This window comes from Rhinoderma darwinii, chromosome 5, assembly GCF_050947455.1.
Source record: "Rhinoderma darwinii isolate aRhiDar2 chromosome 5, aRhiDar2.hap1, whole genome shotgun sequence".
Classification (NCBI taxonomy): domain Eukaryota; kingdom Metazoa; phylum Chordata; class Amphibia; order Anura; family Rhinodermatidae; genus Rhinoderma; species Rhinoderma darwinii.
This window is the reverse complement of record NC_134691.1, coordinates 21,759,165-21,781,828: the sequence shown is the minus strand read 5'-3', so window position 1 is coordinate 21,781,828 and position 22,664 is coordinate 21,759,165.

Here is a 22,664-nt window from a genome sequence, read left to right as displayed (position 1 = left end):
GTATTCTTTACTAATAAAGCTATATTCTTTTACAATACGTGGCTGGTATTTGTGTCATATTATTTATTGGGGTTTCTGTCCCCTTGCTCTTGTGCTTTTAGGTTTTTGCTACCAGTTTTTGGGGATCCCCTGTTTCTTTCTCTTTTGAGGCTGTTTTGTACGTTTACCTTAAAGATCATGACTGATTGCTGGGGATCCTAGCAGTAGAGCTCTCTGTGATAAGCTCATCATCGACAGACCCTTCTAATGAAAAAAGGATTGTCAAAAGAAAATGTGTAAAAAAACTATTTTGTGAATGTTTAAAAATTTCGGACTGTTGTCTAAGAACATAGATAAAGTCATTACTTTATTCTGTGATATTATCGTAGAACATCATTGCTGTTGTGTGCGCTAAAGGGAGTGATAGACTATATAGTCCTTTAGAGATATTACAAGTTCTGGATTAGGGATGAGCGAATGGATTCTACATGAATCGAACTCGGTCGAAATTTGTCAAAAGCACCGGATTGACCAAAATGTTAAACTTTTGGGGTTCACAGTGCACGAATCGTGTCAAAGTGGCGACCCCCGCATAGTGACGGCCGCCATTTTACAATTTAGAAAAAGGATCCCATGACCCTAGGCAGGCTTCCCCATAAGAACTTGCAGACAGCCATCCCAAAATGCACTGTGATTACCCCACCATCTAGCCCAGCCAATTATATAAAATGCAAAACCAGAAAATGCTAAGGGTTTGGATTCAGTCCTAGAAGTCATCAAAGAGTAAAACACGAGTTTTCAGGGCAATCAGGGCACTTGCGGTTCTTGGCAAAATTTATTTAGACGGAATCAAACGGCCCTATTTGATCGAAACGGACCCAAAAGGAATTTTGAGAAATTTCTATTCTGGATATATTTCTATCATTTCTGATCAGTGTGATCGTCTGATATCAACCACAACCTCAATGTCCTTTAATTCCACTATACATAGTTATACTATATTCACACTACGCTTTTTATATATACTGTGCTCCTACAAAGTACAATACAGAGATTCTATATTAGGTATGGTACCCTTAACAATTTGTGAGAAAAAGAAGCAGCATGCTGTTTCTTCGGGCGTTGCTGTCTCTGTTCTCCCAATGACATCAGTGGGAGGCAGAGAAAGCGTTTTTTTTGTGGAGTTTTTTGCCTGCAGCGCTCAATGGCCGCGGGCAAAAAACATCGCGAAAAATGCGGCAAACGGTATGCAGAAAGGTCAAAATCTGCTTCAAAATTCCAGACAGAATTCCAGATTGCAAAGAATCTGATGTCGACATATCGGCATCAGAAGCAGACCTTTCAGATTCAGTTAGGTTCAATCCTATCCAGGGAAGCGGGAATAGAAGACCCCCCAGAACCAGGGAAACGGGGAATAGTAGAGGACAGTACAGAGATTTGAGGTATCCCCAGAATAGGTGACCTATACATGAAGGTAATTTTTTAGGGGTTCCAGTCCCAATACCATACCAACTGAGGAGCAAACAGTCCGCATAGAACCAGGGACTATCCATTGGAAATCCGTGTCAGACTCTCGGGTCTTACATTTTCCAACTAGAAATCAAGCAGCAAGTTCCCGTAACTCCCATAGACTGGAATGGAGAGATTTACTAATATGTGCCGCCTACTCTCCATTCAGTCTACGCCTTAATACGGACACCATCACCTCCTTGTCTGCCACTGCGGGGTCAGAGGTCCACATGTGTAACCCTTTCTACTAACAGGCACCTTGATACCATATCAGATATGATGGTGGGGGGACAGAATGTGATTAAGCAAAAGTTCTGTCCAATATTTGTGTTACAGAACTGGTATAATCCAATCTTTCTGTTCTATGGAGCTATGCTCTTGTGCTTTTAGGTTTTTGCTTCCAGTTTTTGGGGTGTTGCTGGTGATGTCATAAACACCATCGTGGTCACTTTCTCTGCTGCCTCCATATTGCTTCATTTCACTGAGGTGAAAGCGACTGACGATGTGGTTGAAGCTTTGTATTATTGCGATACTAATCTGCCCTGTGACTGGTTCACAGATGGTAAGTGGGGCTTTCTAGTACAATGAGCGTCACATGTTGTCCAGAGGCTTATTCAATGTGACTGGTTATTATATTTTATGAAAACACAATGTTGACAGTCTAGGCCTCGGCTACCACTGTGTTAGATTATGACATTTGTACTTTGTATTTTCTTACGATTTACTATCTCACTTTTTATTCTAGACTAATGCCCTAGCAGTGCCCCCTGGAGCAGAACCGTCCAAGTTATCGGACATATACAGATGGATGACAAAGTCCATATTTGGGGTGAGTCGGGGGATGATATCATTGCCCCGCTTATACTGTATCTTATATTGTACATCAGTTGTATCCTCTTCAGATACACACATTTTACAGCGAACCGCAGGAGACCAAATGTCGCTGCTGAGTCATAATCTAATATAAAGAGTGTGGTGGGAGTACTGGCTCTTATTGAAGAGAGCAAGCAGATGTATGGAGACTTATTTACAGGCAATACTTCATGGCAAAAAAGTATGCAAATTAGCTCATATCAGTCAAACTATGGACTTCTCCAAACGGAAAAGAAGGACCCATGGGGGCGTCCTCGGTTTGTCTGTTATGAGATAAGTTACATACTAATATAAAGAGTAATGGCATAAGTAATGCTCAGAGAATAAATCTCCTCCAGCGCATACGTGAGGTCTTATGTTATTTACTCACCCCCCAATTATAAGTCATTTATTGTGGTCATGTCTGCTTTTCTCTATAATTTGTTATGTTTTTATTGTAGGTTGCTCCACCAGCTGCTCTGCCCCCCAAGGACGGCTATGCCCTATTTTGGGACTGCTGTGAGCATATCGGAGAGACGATATTTGGGGTGAGTAAGAATTTACTACCAATATTGATAATTGTCTGATCACTGGGGGCCCCCACTGATTGACTGAGTGTGGGTCTCGAACCCCCTGTTTTTTCCCTCACTGTTAGACAAGGCTGTCCTCTTTCACCTCTCCTTTTTGTTTGTGTTATAGAACTCTTCGCAGAGGCTATCTTGCAGAATGGAGAGATTAGAGGGATCACCGCATCAGGTCCAGGACACTTCGAGGTCAAATGCTCGCTGTACATGGACGATGTGACCGTCTTCTGCGCTGACCAGAGCTCGGTGACTGCACTCGTCCAGACCTGCGAGGAGTTCGGACACGCTTCAGGGGCAAAAGTCAACTGCGGGAAGTCAGAAGCCATGCTCTTCGGAAAATGGTACCTGCCTTCTCCTGTCTCCTTCCTGTTTACTATCAAGCCGGCCTTCATCAAAATTCTGGGAGTCTGGTTCGGTAAGGAAGGTGCAGCCCTAAAGTCGTGGGAAGAACGCTTGGCCAAAGTCAACCAAAGGATCGGACTGTGGAGCCTCAGACAACTCACTATTGAGGGCAAAGCAATGGTCCTGCGTAAAGAAGTTTTGCCTGTGCTACAATACACCTCACAGGCATGGCCCCCTCTTGCCCCGGTCTCGAGGGCCATTACCAGGACTGTGTTTCGCTTCATCTGGGACTCGAAAATGGACAGAGTAAAGCGGACTGTTATGTACAAGGAGCCCCGCAAAGGTGGGAAGGGTATACACGACATTCCCACTCTGCTGCGGATCGCTTTTGTATGTGACTGTGTTCGTAGGACTCTGAGGACAGCAAACGGCTCTGCGGGCAAGGCCATGTCCCGCTACTTCCTCCTTCCCCTCTGGCGAGGTTTTGGCTGGGACAAGTGGGACAGCTCCTTCCCTTACAACTGGCACGCTCCCTGGTTCTACAGAGATGTTGTCCGGTTTGTGAGGGAGCATCAGCTGGAGGGTCTTTAGCCCGACTTGTGGAAACCTAAGACGATCCACAAGCACATCAGAGCAAAGGACTCACTGGAGTCTGTTCCAGGGCTTCATGCCGACACGTTGGAGACTGTTTGGACTAACGTGTCATCTGGCAGGTTGATCAACGGGCACAAGGACATTTCATGGATGGCCATCCAGGGAGGACTGCCTCTTAGGTCATTCATGCATGCCCGCAACTTGTGCAAGACCCGGTACTGCCCCAGGTGCCCCTTCACGGAGAAAACATCCTTGCACACTTTCTGGCAGTGCTCTTTTGCACAGGGTCTGTTGAAAGCCTTGGAACATGAACTCAAGGACTAAGTTCCCAGGAACAGTATCGTACCGCTCGGTACTTTATGGACTATTTCCTGGGAGTAACACGGATGGAGCAATGCAGGAGGCCTGGCGCCTTATGAACTGTTTTAACGACGCTATATGGTTTGCCAGGAATCGTCTGATTTTGCGGAGAGAGAGTGTGTCCGTCCAGGACTGCCGCAGGCTGATCCACAGCCTGCTCAGAGACTATTCCACCTAGGACAGCCTGGACGTCGATGAGGAAGTGGACTGATACTCACCTTCTCCCCACTCTCCCTTCTTGTGTGTTGTCTTTGAAAAAAGCTTTGGACCTGTGATTTCCCCCTTCCCTATCCCATCCTACCCACTCCCCTATCCCATCACTTGTCTGTAATGCTTTGTTGTTTGGCTTTAGTGAATGCAAGAATGTTAGTGTAGCATGTGGTTTAATGTATAGCATAGGTTAACTTGTACTGTGTATTATACTGTCAAGTTATGTTTGGCGACTGTTATTATTTATTATTTGCTGCTTCATGGCTTGCGCTGCATCGCAGTAATGTTTGTATGATGACGATTGATTGTCAATAAAGTATTTTTCAATCAAAAATCGGAGAGACGATATTTGGGGTGAGTAAGAATTTACTACCAATATTGATAATTGTCTGATCACTGGGGGCCCCCACTGATTGATTGAGTGTAGGTCTCGAACCCCCTGTTTTTTCCCTCACTGCTAGACCACAATGAGGAGGACATTGAACAGATAATGCCCCCCATAATGTATATTTTACTCATGTGTACTACTTGTCGTTGAGGTGTTTACTCAGGATCTACAATGGCAAATGCTCAGCTTTTTTACCTGGTGTCCTTGTATGAAAACAATCAGTCCATGCTTTTCAGGCTGAACATTGGCATTGAGCAGACAGTTAATGTACAGTCACAATCTTGACTTACAGATTACTATAGAAAAACCCATCCCACCAAAGGAGGAACCTTCGTCTCAGAGAAGGTTATTGAGTGGGTCGAGGAGAACATCTTCAGATGTAAGTCAAACATTTTTAAGTATTTTTAGAGAAATTATACTAGACTGAAATTATTAAATATACAGTAGTATCCCTCCCAAAAATATGAATCTAAAGGAACAAAGAGACTTATGGTCAATGTAGTCATCGTGTAGTGACTACAAAATAACCAAAATGTATCATTAAAAAAACAGATACAAATTAAATTTTAAGCCTTGGGCTATTGTCCTCCACCATGTATGTAACATAAGTAAACACACCATGGCCCATTGGATATTTGGGTAAATCCTCTCCCTAGAGAAGCCTATCACCTTATAACTATTGGCCATAACGACCACTGTGATGGTCCCATACAGAGGATTTGCCCATGACATCACCACCAGACATTGACCTTCCCCAGACCTCTATGCTCACTCTGTTTATTGCAGGTTACTCCGCTACCACCCGATCCACCCAAGGCGTCACCTTGCATGACCTTCCTAGGCCTCCTGAAGACACAGATCTCTTGGGTGAGTCTGATATTCACAGAATAATAATTCTTCTTATTGAGGAGTGTAATTTGCTTTATATCCATAATCCTAACAAGAATCAGTCTGAGAATTTAGCAGAGGACAATGGTGGTTGTGATGTTTGGTTACGGGATGATTTTCTTTTTTCTGTTTTGTGTGCTTTTCTCTATTGTTCTTGTTGCTGAAGTTGTACTTCGATCCAGATGACATATTACTTGGATTGATAACATTTCATTTTTAAGTCAGATACTTAGCAGCAGGTGTGAGATCAATCCTCCTGCCGACTTACTGAGAATGAAAATGAAAAAATAACTATATTCCTACAGGTGACTCCAACTCCAACTCCAGCTCCAGCTCTACCCAAAGAGAAAGAGATGTCCTGGCCCCAGAGGAACCTTAACTGGATTTATCAAGTAAGTGTCATTTTTCCTCAGTGTAGTATCATTTTTATTATTATACAGTAGTATTATTATCAAGCACACAGTAATATAGGGGGAAGGGCTGAAGTCTCCTCCTATAACCTTTTTTAATACATCTGGTTTCTTTTTGTAATAAAAATATAAGATTCATTCACTTGTATAAGGTCAATAACACTTTAATAACCGTTTCCTTATTTGTTGCAGAATCTGGAGTCCTATAATTTTGGGCCACCCTATGACGACTTATGGAGCAAGCTCTTTGTTTTCCTTGGATATTGGACGGCTGTCTTTCTTCTTGCCGCCAGCCTTATCGATCCTCTCAGTTACATCATGGAGTGGTTTCAAGGAGCGGATGAATTCCCTGATATGGAGGGAATAGATGAGATCACGGATCCACTTTAAAAAACGTGGAAGTTGGAAAAATGGCGCAGAAGACAACAGGCAGCGGTAATATAACGGATTACATCCTGGAAACCTAACGTTGTTGAATAGATTGATATATTGGGATTTTTTTTATAAATCTAATATCCATGTAATTTTTTTTTTCTTACAGCCCGGCGTCATCTTCTATGCCTGTCATTTCCAACACTATGGGCTAGTGGGCGAGAAAATAACAGCTGAAACATGATGATGACACAACTAGGTCTCCCTCTGTTCCTTGCACACCCTTATCTCGGCAGAGGAGCTCGCTCGTTGAGTTCACCCCAAAGCTCATCTCTTGCCTATTGCCAACACTGTGTCAAGGATTTACAACATCTTTGTATTAACATGCGGCGCACACAGGACCCAGGTGAAGACTTTATGTCACTAGTAGATCAAATTTTCTGTTCTCTGTTATTTATTAATGTGGGGGAGGGGAGTTTATTTTTTGATTGTCTTCATCATTTCGTGCTATCAACGTTTCATCATGACAACAAATAATTTTTAGAAGTTGAATTGCAGAGTGGGAAGGGGGTATAAATGACCTGACTGTTTCTATTGCTGTTGAAAAAAAGTATTTTTTAAAAGAAGTTATCTGGTTTAGAAAACTCATTTTCAAGTTCTGGAATTCTGGGTCCATTGAGTGGGAGCCCCTATTTTGAATCCTCATTTTTTAGCTAGAGCGGAGAACAACTACAAAGAGTATTTTCACTCTGGAGGATCGGACATGTCCTTGTGCCGGGTTATATGGACGGACCATTGATTTCAATGAGCACTGTGTAATGCCTTATTTCTCCTGTGGTGGTGCTGCAGGGGGATTAAACACCTGCTGCCAGGTTACCTTAAAGATCACGACTGATTGCTGGGGATCCTAGCAGTCAAGCTCTCTGTGATAAGCTCAACACCCCTGGTCATGATGACGTACTCCTATGGTCTAGATATATAGACAACATTTTGTTTATTTAGCAGGGTCCTCTAAAAGATTTAGAGACATTTTTATCCGCCCTTAATGTCAACGATTTGAACATTAAGTTGACATGGAAGCTAAGTAAGTCATGTATTGGATTCCTTGATGTCCTGATTTCCAGGGACTGTAACAATGTTGTTTCTACTGACATTTTTAGAAAAGCGACTTCGACTAACGCCCTTCTCCATGCCACCTCCTTCCTCTATCCACAAGTTAAGAAGGCAATACCGACGGGGCAGTTTTTAAGAGTTCTACGCATTTGCTCTAACTCGAGCAATTTTGAACATCAAGCATCTGATATGTCAGCACGATTTCGTGACCGCGGTTTCTTTTTGTAATATAAATATAAGATTCATTCACTTGTATAAGGTCAATAACACTTTAATAACCGTTTCGTTATTTGTTGCAGAATCTGGAGTCCTATCATTTTGGGCCACCCTATGACGACTTATGGACCAAGCTCTTTGTTTTCCTTGGATATTGGATGGCTGTCTTTCTTCTTGCCGCCAGCCTTATCGATCCTCTCAGTTAAGTCATGAAGTGGTTTCAAGGAGCGGATGAATTCCCTAATATGGAGGGAATAGATGAGATCACGGATCCACTTTAAAAAATGTGGAAGATGGAAAAATGGCGCAGAAGACAACAGGCAGCGGTAATATAACGGATTACATCCTGGAAACCTAACGTTGTTGAATAGATTGATATATTGGGATTTTTTTTAGAAATCTAATATCCATGTAATTGTTTTTTTCTTACAGCCCGGCGTCATCTTCTATGCCTGTCATTTCCAACACTATGGGCTAGTGGGCGAGAAAATAACACCTGAAACATGATGATGACACAACTAGGTCTCCCTCTGTTCCTTGCACACCCTTATCTCGGCAGAGGAGCTCGCTCGTTGAGTTCACCCCAAAGCTCATCTCTTGCCTATTGCCAACACTGTGTCAAGGATTTACAACATCTTTGTATTAACATGCGGCGCACAGAGGACCCAGGTGAAGACTTTATGTCACTAGTAGATAAAATTTTCTGTTCTCTGTTATTTATTAATGTGGGGGAGGGGAGTTTATTTTTTGATTGTCTTCATCATTTCGTGCTATCAACGTTTCATCATGACAACAAATAATTTTTAGAAGTTGAATTGCAGAGTGGGAAGGGGGTATAAATGACCTGACTGTTTCTATTGCTGTTGAAAAAAGTATTTTTTAAAAGTAGTTATCTGGTTTAGAAAACTCATTTTCAAGTTCTGGAATTCTGGGTCCATTGAGTGGGATCCCCTATTTTGAATCCACATTTTTTAGCTAGAGCGGAGAACAACTACAAAGAGTATTTTCACTCTGGAGGATCGGACATGTCCTTTTGCCGGGTTATATGGACGGACCATTGATTTCAATGGGCACTGTGTAATGCCTTATTTCTCCTGTTGTGGTGCTGCAGGGGGATTAAACACCTGCTGCCAGGTTACCTTAAAGATCACGACTGATTGCTGGGGATCCTAGCAGTCGAGCTCTCTGTGATAAGCTCAACACCCCTGGTCATGATGCCGTACTCCTATGGTCTAGATATATAGACGACATTTTGTTCATTTAGCAGGGTCCTCTAAAAGATTTAGAGACCTTTTTATCCGCCCTTAATGTCAACAATTTAAACATTAAGTTGACATGGAAGCTAAGTAAGTCATGTATTGAATTCCTTGATGTCCTGATTTCCAGGGACTGTAACAATGTTCTTTCTACTGACATTTTTAGAAAAGTGACTTCGACTAACGCCCTTCTCCATGCCACCTCCTTCCTCTGTCCACAAGTTAAGAAGGCAATACCGACGGGGCAGTTTTTAAGAGTTCGACGCATTTGCTCTAACTCAAGCAATTTTGAACATCAAGCATCTGATATGTCAGCACGATTTTGTGACCGCGGTTTCTTTTTGTTATATAAATATAAGATTCATTCACTTGTATAAGGTCAATAACACTTTAATAACCGTTTCCTTATTTGTTGCAGAATCTGGAGTCCTATCATTTTGGGCCACCCTATGACGACTTATGGACCAAGCTCTTTGTTTTCCTTGGATATTGGACGGCTGTCTTTCTTCTTGCCGCCAGCCTTATCGATCCTCTCAGTTAAGTCATGGAGTGGTTTCAAGGAGCGGATGAATTCCCTGATATGGAGGGAATAGATCAGATCACGGATCCACTTTAAAACACGTGGATGATGGAAAAATGGCGCAGAAGACAACAGGCAGCGGTAATATAACGGATTACATCCTGGAAACCTAACGTTGTTGAATAGATTGATATATTGGGATTTTTTTTTCTAAATCTAATATCCACGTAATTTTTTTTTTCTTACAGCCCGGCGTCATCTTCTATGCCTGTCATTTCCAACACTATGGGCTAGTGGGCGAGAAAATAACACCTGAAACATGATGATGACACAACTAGGTCTCCCTCTGTTCCTTGCACACCCTTATCTCGGCAGAGGAGCTCGCTCGTTGAGTTCACCCCAAAGTTCATCTCTTGCCAATTGCCAACACTGTGTCAAGGATTTACAACATCTTTGTATTAACATGCGGCGCACAGAGGACCCAGGTGAAGACTTTATGTCACTAGTAGATCAAATTTTCTGTTCTCTGTTATTTATTAATGTGGGGGAGGGGAGTTTATTTTTTGATTGTCTTCATCATTTCGTGCTATCAACGTTTCATCATGACAACAAATAATTTTTAGAAGTTGAATTGCAGAGTGGGAAGGGGGTATAAATGACCTGACTGTTTCTATTGCTGTTGAAAAAAGTATTTTTTTAAAAGAAGTTATCTGGTTTAGAAAACTCATTTTCAAGTTCTGGAATTCTGGGTCCATTGAGTGGGATCCCCCCTATTTTGAATCCTCATTTTTTAGCTAGAGCGGAGAACAACTACAAAGAGTATTTTCACTCTGGAGGATCGGACATGTCCTTGTGCCATGTTATATGGACGGACCATTGATTTCAATGGGCACTGTGTAATGCCTTATTTCTCCTGTTGTGGTGCTGCAGGGGGATTAAACACCTGCTGCCAGGTTACCTTAAAGATCACAACTGATTGCTGGGGATCCTAGCAGTCGAGCTCTCTGTGATAAGCTCAACACCCCTGGTCATGATGCCGTACTCCTATGGTCTAGATATATAGACGACATTTTGTTCATTTAGCAGGGTCCTCTAAAAGATTTAGAGACCTTTTTATCCGCCCTTAATGTCAACAATTTAAACATTAAGTTGACATGGAAGCTAAGTAAGTCATGTATTGAATTCCTTGATGTCCTGATTTCCAGGGACTGTAACAATGTTGTTTCTACTGACATTTTTAGAAAAGCGACTTCGACTAACGCCCTTCTCCATGCCACCTCCTTCCTCTATCCACAAGTTAAGAAGGCAATACCGACGGGGCAGTTTTTAAGAGTTCGACGCATTTGCTCTAACTCAAGCAATTTTGAACATCAAGCATCTGATATGTCAGCACGATTTCGTGACCGCGGTTACAATCATAAAGATATCTGAGAGCAAAACAATCATCAAGAGAGTCACTTTTGGTAAGTAAATCTAAACCTAAATCAAATACAGATCAGAATGTTAGGTTTATTACTACCTTTAATTCCCAATGGGGTGAAATCCGTAAGATTGTACAAAAGCATTGGAATGTACTTCTTACAGATCAGGATTTGTCTAAATGTCTGCCTAAAAATCTTTCCATTACGTGGAGGAGATCTAAAAACGTACGTGACCTCCTTACGTCCGGTCATTATATCTCTAAGACACCAACTAACCCTTTTGGGTTTCGTGGTCCTCCATGGGGCTCATTCAACTGTGGCAGTTGTGCCGCATGCAAATATATCTTGCGCTCATTTTCCTTCTTTAATTCTCAAAAAGACAAAGATTACAAAATTGTTTTTAACATCACTTGCAAAACAGAAGCTGTGATATATTTTGCCACTTGTTGATGTGATTTGATCTACATTGGAATGACCAGTAGACCTTTGAAGATTCGAGTACTCGAGCATGCTAATAAGATCCAGTCGGCTATTCATGCCAAGGATTTTCATCAACTACAACCTATCCACCGTCACTTTCGCGAATATCACGCTTGTGACCCTAGGGGTTTGAAGGTTCGAGGTATTGATAGGGTTAAGTTGGGATGTAGAGGTGGGGATATCCGAAAAGCCCTCCTGAAAAAAGAAATGAAGTGGATCACGCTTCTCAACACCACCACACCTTTTGGCCTGAATGAGGCCATGAGTTTCAAACCCTTTTTGTAACTGTCACTAACCTGCGCAAATTTTAATTTTGTTTATTTTTCTTCTATTGGGGTTTTTTTTGTGTATATATTCTAATTTGTATGTTTTTCTGTTATATTTTAGTTTTTGCTGGCTATTTTGTTCTGATGTCAACCCTAGGGTTGACACCCCACTTTGGAGGCAACTATCCATCTTCAATATATGGAATGCAGTACGAAACTTTGTTCTTCACTGAATGATCTACAACTAATATCCTATATATACAACGTTTTTATTTATTTCATTTTGATTTATTTGTATTATTTTTATTTTTATTTTTATTATTTCATTTTTATCTATATTATATATTAAAAAAAAATTATCATTTATTTTATTCTTTTTATTTTCTTTATTTATTATTTATTTCATTATTTTATTATTTTTCATATATGTATTATTTTTTACATATCAATTGTCACTAATTTTGTTTTTTTATTTTCTATTTATATCTTATAGATTTTTTATTCCATTATGTATTGTATATTAGTACAACTATTCAGTATATATATATATATATATATATATATATATATAATGTTTGTATTTTGGTCAATGTATACTTGTCTATGTGTATATTATAAATTTGTCTATGATTTTTGTCACTTTTTTATTTTTGCTTTGTACCTTTATCACTTTTATACAGGTTTTTTCACTTGTGTATATATATGTATTTTTGTATATAACTGTGTATATATATATATATATATATGTGTATATTCTTCTGCACGTTCATGGTTATTATTTTTTTCTTTTTTTATCTATTTCTATCACTTTCACTAATGAATTTTTCTTATATTTATGTATCACATTTTATTCGCATATTTCTTATTATATATTATATACATATACTTTTCAATATTGTCTTCACTTTACACTTTCACTATCTATTCACTATTGAGTGCCTATATATGTACTTACATGGACAGTTTATAGATGTATTATATGATCAAGATTTTTTAAGCATACTATTTATTTTTGTTTTGTTGTATATAAATTTAGTGTATATATTGGTATGTATTATTTATTTTCTATGACTTTAAAAATAATTTTCTATATGGTTTCATTTTTTCAGATGAATTTTATCACTTATCATTATATATATTCTATTATTTATATCATTCACTATTCTTCTTTTTATTTGTATTTCTTCTGCATTCTTTATTTAGGTTTGACCTATATTCACACCCTGCTGCCTTCCATACTATTTCCTATTCACCCTGTGCACTGTGTGCACGTACGCTTTTCCACGCATGCGCTGTGATGTCCTCATTCCGGAGTGCCTCTTTGTTTGTCTGCATTTCCATGGTGATGCGTGGTGCCGTCATCTGACGATACGCGTCATCACCATGCAGACATACTGGCGCTTCCGGTGATGGCGGCCGTTGCAACATGCGGCTAGAGCGTCGATTTACACATCATGCACAGGTGTGTACCATTATTGCTGCCAGCCGTTTTGTATATATACCCCCCTTAATTTTAATATCGTCAGCCTCCTGACAAAGCCGGTCCCAGGCGAAACACGCGTCGAGGCGTTCTGCCCTTGTGCCACATCTCATCACGTCCTGTCTCCCTACCATGTCTCTAGGTATGCTCAGCCCTTTTTACCATTAGATTTTGCTGCTATTGCTGTCATTGTGTCTTACTTATATAGGTTACACTTTATACCTTAATGTATTATTCTACACACACTATGCAGCTTTTTTAGCGTTATTTGTGCTTGGCATTTCCTATTTGTACATACATTACTCTCTACCATATTTTTGTATGGTGTTTATTGTATACAAGGCCTTACTTGTTGAGATGGGTTAGGTCTGTTAGCCTCTTGGTATATTCATTGATATGTGACCATTTGTATTTTTGTTATATTCTATGTGATACCGTGTATTGTTTACTAATAAAGCTATATTCTTTTACAATACGTGGCTGGTATTTGTGTCATATTATTTATTGGGGTTTCTGTCCCCTTGCTCTTGTGCTTTTAGGTTTTTGCTACCAGTTTTTGGGGATCCCCTGTTTCTTTCTCTTTTGAGGCTGTTTTGTACGTTTACCTTAAAGATCACGACTGATTGCTGGGGATCCTAGCAGTCGAGCTCTCTGTGATAAGCTCATCATCGACAGACCCTTCTAATGAAAAAAGGATTGTCAAAAGAAAATGTGTAAAAAAACAATTTTGTGAATGTTTAAAAATTTCGGACTGTTGTCTAAGAACATAGATAAAGTCATTACTTTATTCTGTGATATTATCTTAGAACATCATTGCTGTTGTGTGCGCCAAAGGGAGTGATAGACCATATAGTACTTTAGAGATATTACAAGTTCTGGATTAGGGATGAGCGAATGGATTCTACATGAATCGAACTCGGTCGAAATTTGGCAAAAGTACCGGATTGACCAAAATGTTAAACTTTTGGGGTTCACAGTGCACGAATCGTGTCAAAGTGGCGGCCCCCGCATAGTGACGGCCACCATTTTACAATTTAGAAAAAGGATCCCATGACCCTAGGCAGGCTTCCCCATAAGAACTTGCAGACAGCCATCCCAAAATGCACTGTGGTTAACCCACCATCTAGCACAGCCAATTATATAAAATGCCAAACCAGAAAATGCTACCGGTTTGGAAACCGTCCTAGAAGATATCAAAGAGTCAAACACGAGTTTTCAGGGCAATCAGGGTACTTGCGGTTCTTGGCAAAATGTATTTAGACGTAATCAAACGGCCCTATTTGATCGAAACTGACCCAAAAGGAATTTTGAGAAATTTCTATTCTGGATATATTTCCATCATTTCTGATCAGTGTGATCGTCTGATATCAACCACAACCTCAATATCCTTTAATTCACTATACAAAGTTATACTATATTCACACCACGCTTTTTATATATGCTGTGCTCCTACAAAGTACAATACAGAGATTCTATATTAGGTATGGAAACCTCAACAATTTGTGAGGGATTTACAAGAATTCCGGGAGAATCAAGCAAACTTATTCCTCACTAGGGACCTGTTCACACAGACTTTTTTGCTGCGGTATTTGCCACGGAAACCACGGCAAAAAACACCCGAAATCGCCACCCATTGATTTCAATGGGAGATGGAGGCGTTTTTTTCCCGCGAGCGTAAAAAAAACGCTTGTGGGAAAAAGAAGCAGCATGCTGTTTCTTCGGGCGTTGCTGTCTCTGTCCTCCCATTGACATCAGTGGGAGGCAGAGAAAGCGGTTTTTTTTGTGGAGTTTTTTGCCTGCAGCCCTCAATGGCCGTGGGCAAAAAACATCGCGAAAAATGCGGCAAACGGTATGCAGGAAGGTCAAAGCGGGAATAGAAGACCCCCCAGAACCAGGGAAACGAGGAATAGGAGAGGACAGTACAGAGATTTGAGGTATCCCCAGAATAGGTGACCTATACATGAAGGTAATTTTTTAGGGGTTCCAGTCCCAATGCCATACCAACTGAGGAGCAAACAGTCCGCATAGAATCAGGGACTATCCATTGGAAATCTGCCTCAGACTCTCGGGTCTTAAATTTTTCAACTAGAAATCAAACAGCAAGTTCCCGTAACTCCCGTAGACTGGAATGGAGAGATTTACTAATATGTGCCGCCTACTCTCCATTCAGTCTACGCCTTAATACGGCCACCATCACCTCCTTGTCTGCCACTGAGGGGTCAGAGGTCCACAGGTGTAACCCTCACCTATCAGACATTTATGGCATATCCTGTGGATAAATGTAGAAGAACTTCTATCCTACGAGGGGAGTCTGTAGGTGCATCTAGTCTGCCATATGTATTTCATTCTATTTTTAGTATAGGTTACTGGCGAGATGAATGCATAAGGCTAGAATCACATATGCAGCTTTTGTGTCAGTTTTTGATGCAGTTTTTTGAGCCAAACACGAGTGGATTTAAAAAGAACAACAAGTATAGAGGATTCACTCCTGTGTTTGGCCTCAAAAACGACATCAAAATCCGCATGCCTGATTCCAGCTTAGATAACTCACAATTTTTCTACTAACAGGCACCTCGATACCATATCAGATATGATGTTGGGGGGACAGAATGTGATTAAGCAAAAGTTCTGTCCAATATTTGTGTTACAGAACTGGTATAATCTGGTATAATCCAGTCTTTCCGTTCTATGGAGCTATGATGTCACAGGTGGTGTTGCTGGTGATGTCATAAACACCATCGTGGTCACTTTCTCTGCTGCCTCCATATTGCTTCATTTCACTGAGGTGAAAGCGACTGACGATGTGGTTGAAGCTTTATATTATTGCGATACTAATCTGCCCTGTGACTGGTTCACAGATGGTAAGTGGGGCTTTTCTAGTACAATGAGCGTCACATGTCCGGAGGCTTATTCAATGTGAATGGTTATTACATTTTATGAAAACACAATGTTGACAGTCTAGGCCCCGGCTACCACTGTGTTACATTATGACATTTGTACTTTGTATTTTCTTACGATTTAGTATCTCACTTTTTATTCTAGACTAATGCCCTAGCAGTGCCCCCTGGAGCAGAGACGTCCAAGTTATCGGACATATACAGATGGATGACAAAGTCCATATTTGGGGTGAGTAGGGGGATGATATCATTGCCCCACTTATTCTGTTTCTTATATTGTACATCAGTTGTATCCTCTTCAGATACACACATTTTACAGCGAACCGCAGGAGACCAAATGTCGCTGCTGAGTCATAATCTAATATAAAGAGTGTGGTGGGAGTACTGGCTCTTATTGAGGAGAGCAAGCAGATGTATGGAGACTTATTTACAGGCAATGCTTCATGGGAAAAAAGTATGCAAATTAGCTCATATCAGTCAAACTATGGACTTCTCCAAACGGAAAAGAAGGACCCATGGGGACGTCCTCGGTTTGTCTGTTATGAGATAAGTTATATACTAATATAAAGAGTAATGGCATAAGTAATGCACAGAGAATAAATCTCCTCCAGCGCATACGTGAGGTCTTATGTTATTTACTCACCCCCAATTATAAGTCATTTATTGTGGTCATGTGTGCTTTTCTGTATAATTTGTTATGTTTTTATTGTAGGTTGCTCCACCAGCTGCTCTGCCCCCCAAGGACGGCTATGCCCTATTTTGGGACTGCTGTGAGCATATCGGAGAGACGATATTTGGGGTGAGTAAGAATTTACTACCAATATTGATAATTGTCTGATCACTGGGGGCCCCCACTGATTGACTGAGTGTGGGTCTCGAACCCCCTGTTTTTTCCCTCACTGTTAGACAAGGCTGTCCTCTTTCACCTCTCCATTTTGTTTGTGTTATAGAGCTCTTCGCAGAGGCTATCCGGCAGAATGGAGAGATCAGAGGGATCACCGCACCTGGTCCAGGACACTTCGAGGTCAAATGCTCGCTGTACATGGACGATGTGACCGTCTTCTGCGCTGACCTGAGCTCCGTGACAGCACTCGTCCAGACCTGCGAGGAGTTCGGACGCGCTTCAGGGGCCAAAGCCAACTGCGGGAAGTCAGAAGCCATGCTCTTCGGAAAATGGTACCTGCCTTCTCCTGCCTCCTTCCCGTTTACTATCAAGCCGGCCTTCATCAAAATTCTGGGAGTCTGGTTCGGTAAGGAAGGTGCAGCCCTAAAGTCGTGGGAAGAACGCTTGGCCAAAGTCAACCAAAGGATCGGACTGTGGAGCCTCAGACAACTCACTATTGAGGGCAAAGCAATGGTCCTGCGTAACGAAGTCTTGCCTGTGCTACAATATACTGCATAGGCATGGCCCCCTCTTGCCACGGTCTCGAGGGCCATTACCAGGACTGTGTTTCGCTTCATCTGGGACTCGAAAATTGACAGAGTAAAGCGGACTGTTATGTACAAGGAGCCCCGCAAAGGTGGGAAGGGTATACCCGACATTCCCACTCTGCTGCGGATCGCTTTTGTATGTGACTGTGTTCGTAGGACTCTGAGGACAGCAAACAGCTCTGCGGGCAAGGCCATGTCCCGCTACTTTCTCCTTCCCCTCTGGCGAGGTTTTGGCTGGGACAAGTGGGACAGCTCCTTCCCTTACAACTGGCACGCTCCCTGGTTCTACGGAGATGTTGTCCGGTTTGTGAGGGAGCATCAGCTGGAGGGTCTTAAGCCCGACTTGTGGATACCTAAGACGATCCACAAGCAAGCTTGGACCAAGCTCTTTGTTTTCCTTGGATATTGGACGGCTGTCTTTCTTCTTGCCGCCAGCCTTATCGATCCTCTCAGTTACATCATGGAGTCGTTTCAAGGAGCGGATAAATTCCTTACAACTGGCACGCTCCCTGGTTCTACGGAGATGTTGTCCAGTTTGTGAGGGAGCATCAGCTGGAGGGTCTTAAGCCCGACTTGTGGAAACCTAAGACGATCCACAAGCAAGCTTGGACCAAGCTCTTTGTTTTCCTTGGATATTGGACGGCTGTCTTTCTTCTTGCCGCCAGCCTTATCGATCCTCTCAGTTACATCATGGAGTCGTTTCAAGGAGCGGATAAATTCCCTGATATGGAAGGAATAGATGAGATCACGGGTCCACTTTAAAAAACGTGGAAGATGGAAAAATGGCGCAGGAGACAACAGGCAGCGGTAATATAACGGATTACATCCTGGAAACCTAACGTTGTTGAATAGATTGATATATTGGGATTTCTTTTATAAATCTAATATCCATGTAATTTTTTTTTCTTACAGCCCAGCGTCATCTTCTATGCCTGTCATTTCCAACACTATGGGCTAGTGCGCGAGAAAATAACACCTGAAACATGATGATCACACAACTAGGTCTCCGTCTGTTCCTTGCACACCCTTATCTCGGCAGAGGAGCTCGCTCGTTGAGTTCACCCCAAAGCGCATCTCTTGCCTATTGCCAACACTGTGTCAAGGATTTACAACATCTTTGTATTAACATGCGGCGCACAGAGGACCCAGATGAAGACTTTATGTCACTAGTAGATCAAATTTTCTGTTCTCTGTTATTTATTAATGTGGGGGAGGGGAGTTTATTTTTTGATTGTCTTCATCATTTCGTGCTATCAACGTTTCATCATGACAACAAATAATTTTTAGAAGTTGAATTGCAGAGTGGGAAGGGGGTATAAATGACCTGACTGTTTCTATTGCTGTTGAAAAAAGTATTTTTTAAAAGAAGTTATCTGGTTTAGAAAACTCATTTTCAAGTTCTGGAATTCTGGGTCCATTGAGTGGGATCCCCTATTTTGAATCCTCATTTTTTAGCTAGAGCGGAGAACAACTACAAAGAGTATTTTCACTCTGGAGGATCGGACATGTCCTTTTGCCGGGTTATATGGACGGACCATTGATTTCAATGGGCACTGTGTAATGCCTTATTTCTCCTGTGGTGGTGCTGCAGGGGGATTAAACACCTGCTGCCAGGTTACCTTAAAGATCACGACTGATTGCTTGGGATCCTAGCAGTCGAGCTCTCTGTGATAAGCTCAACACCCCTGGTCATGATGCCGTACTCCTATTGTCTAGATATATAGACGACATTTTGTTTATTTGGCAGGGTCCTCTAAAAGATTTAGAGACTTTTTATCCGTATCCTTAATGTCAACGATTTGAACATTAAGTTGACATGGAAGCTAAGTAAGTCATGTATTGAATTCCTTGATGTCCTGATTTCCAGGGACTGTAACAATGTTGTTTCTACTGACATTTTTAGAAAAGCAACTTCGACTTCTGCCCTTCTCCATGCCACCTCCTTCCTCTATCCACAAGTTAAGAAGGCAATACCGACGGGGCAGTTTTTAAGAGTTCGACGCATTTGCTCTAACTCGAGCAATTTTGAACATCAAGCATCTGATATGTCAGCACGATTTCGTGACCGCGGTTACAATCATAAAGATATCTGAGAGCAAAACAATCATCAAGAGAGTCACTTTTGGTAAGTAAATCTAAACCTAAATCAAATACAGATCAGAATGTTAGGTTTATTACTACCTTTAATTCCCAATGGGGTGAAATCCGTAAGATTGTACAAAAGCATTGGAATGTACTTCTTACAGATCAGGATTTGTCTAAATGTCTGCCTAAAAATCTTTCCATTACGTGGAGGAGATCTAAAAACGTACGTGACCTCCTTACGTCCGGTCATTATATCTCTAAGACACCAACTAACCCTTTTGGGTCTCGTGGTCCTCCATGGGGCTCATTCAACTGTGGCAGTTGTGCCGCATGCAAATATATCTTGCGCTCATTTTCCTTCTTTAATTCTCAAAAAGACAAAGATTACAAAATTGTTTTTAACATCACTTGCAAAACAGAAGCTGTGATATATTTTGCCACTTGTTGATGTGATTTGATCTACATTGGAATGACCAGTAGACCTTTGAAGATTCGAGTACTCGAGCATGCTAATAAGATCCAGTCGGCTATTCATGCCAAGGATTTTCATCAACTACAACCTATCCACCGTCACTTTCGCGAATATCACGCTTGTGACCCTAGGGGTTTGAAGGTTCGAGGTATTGATAGGGTTAAGTTGGGATGTAGAGGTGGGGATATCCGAAAAGCCCTCCTGAAAAAAGAAATGAAGTGGATCACGCTTCTCAACACCACCACACCTTTTGGCCTGAATGAGGCCATGAGTTTCAAACCCTTTTTGTAACTGTCACTAACCTGCGCAAATTTTAATTTTGTTTATTTTTCTTCTATTGGGGTTTTTTTTGTGTATATATTCTAATTTGTATGTTTTTCTGTTATATTTTAGTTTTTGCTGGCTGTTTTGTTCTGATGTCAACCCTAGGGTTGACACCCCACTTTGGAGGCAACTATCCATCTTCAATATATGGAATGCAGTACGAAACTTTGTTCTTCACTGAATGATCTACAACTAATATCCTATATATACAACATTTTTATTTATTTCATTTTGATTTATTTGTATTATTTTTATTTTTATTTTTATTATTTCATTTTTATCTATATTATATATTAAAAAAAAATTATCATTTATTTTATTATTTTTCTTTTCTTTATTTATTATTTATTTCATTATTTTATTATTTTTCATATATGTATTATTTTTTACATATCAATTGTCACTAATTTTGTTTTTTTATTTTCTATTTATATCTTATAGATTTTTTATTCCATTATGTATTGTATATTAGTACAACTATTCAGTATATATATATATATATATATATATAATGTTTGTATTTTGGTCAATGTATACTTGTCTATGTGTATATTATAAATTTGTCTATGATTTTTGTCACTTTTTTATTTTTGCTTTGTACCTTTATCACTTTTATACAGGTTTTTTCACTTGTGTATATATATGTATTTTTGTATATAACTGTGTGTATATATATATATATGTGTATATTCTTCTGCACGTTCATGGTTATTATTTTTTACTTTTTTTATCTATTTCTATCACTTTCACTAATGAATTTTTCTTATATTTATGTATCGCATTTTATTCGCATATTTCTTATTATATATTATATATATATACTTTTCAATATTGTCTTCACTTTACACTTTCACTATCTATTCACTATTGAGTGCCTATATATGTACTTACATGGACAGTTTATAGATGTATTATATGATCAAGATTTTTTAAGCATACTATTTATTTTTGTTTTGTTGTATATAAATTTAGTGTATATATTGGTATGTATTATTTATTTTCTATGACTTTAAAAATAATTTTCTATATGGTTTCATTTTTTCAGATGAATTTTATCACTTATCATTATATATATTCTATTATTTATATCATTCACTATTCTTCTTTTTATTTGTATTTCTTCTGCATTCTTTATTTAGGTTTGACCTATATTCACACCCTGCTGCCTTCCATACTATTTCCTATTCACCCTGTGCACTGTGTGCACGTACGCTTTTCCACGCATGCGCTGTGATGTCCTCATTCCGGAGTGCCTCTTTGTTTGTCTGCATTTCCATGGTGATGCGTGGTGCCGTCATCTGACGATACGCGTCATCACCATGCAGACATACTGGCGCTTCCGGTGATGGCGGCCGTTGCAACATGCGGCTAGAGCGTCGATTTACACATCATGCACAGGTGTGTACCATTATTGCTGCCAGCCGTTTTGTATATATACCCCCCTTAATTTTAATATCGTCAGCCTCCTGACAAAGCCGGTCCCAGGCGAAACACACGTCGAGGCGTTCTGCCCTTGTGCCACATCTCATCACGTCCTGTCTCCCTACCATGTCTCTAGGTATGCTCAGCCCTTTTTACCATTAGATTTTGCTGCTATTGCTGTCATTGTGTCTTACTTATATAGGTTACACTTTATACCTTAATGTATTATTCTACACACACTATGCAGCTTTTTTAGCGTTATTTGTGCTTGGCATTTCCTATTTGTACATACATTACTCTCTACCATATTTTTGTATGGGGTTTATTGTATACAAGGCCTTACTTGTTGAGATGGGTTAGGTCTGTTAGCCTCTTGGTATATTCATTGATATGTGACCATTTGTATTTTTGTTATATTCTATGTGATACCGTGTATTGTTTACTAATAAAGCTATATTCTTTTACAATACGTGGCTGGTATTTGTGTCATATTATTTATTGGGGTTTCTGTCCCCTGCTCTTGTGCTTTTAGGTTTTTGCTACCAGTTTTTGGGGATCCCCTGTTTCTTTCTCTTTTGAGGCTGTTTTGTACGTTTACCTTAAAGATCACGACTGATTGCTGGGGATCCTTGCAGTCGAGCTCTCTGTGATAAGCTCATCATCGACAGACCCTTCTAATGAAAAAAGGATTGTCAAAAGTAAATGTGTAAAAAAACAATTTTGTGAATGTTTAAAAATTTCGGACTGTTGTCTAAGAACATAGATAAAGTCATTACTTTATTCTGTGATATTA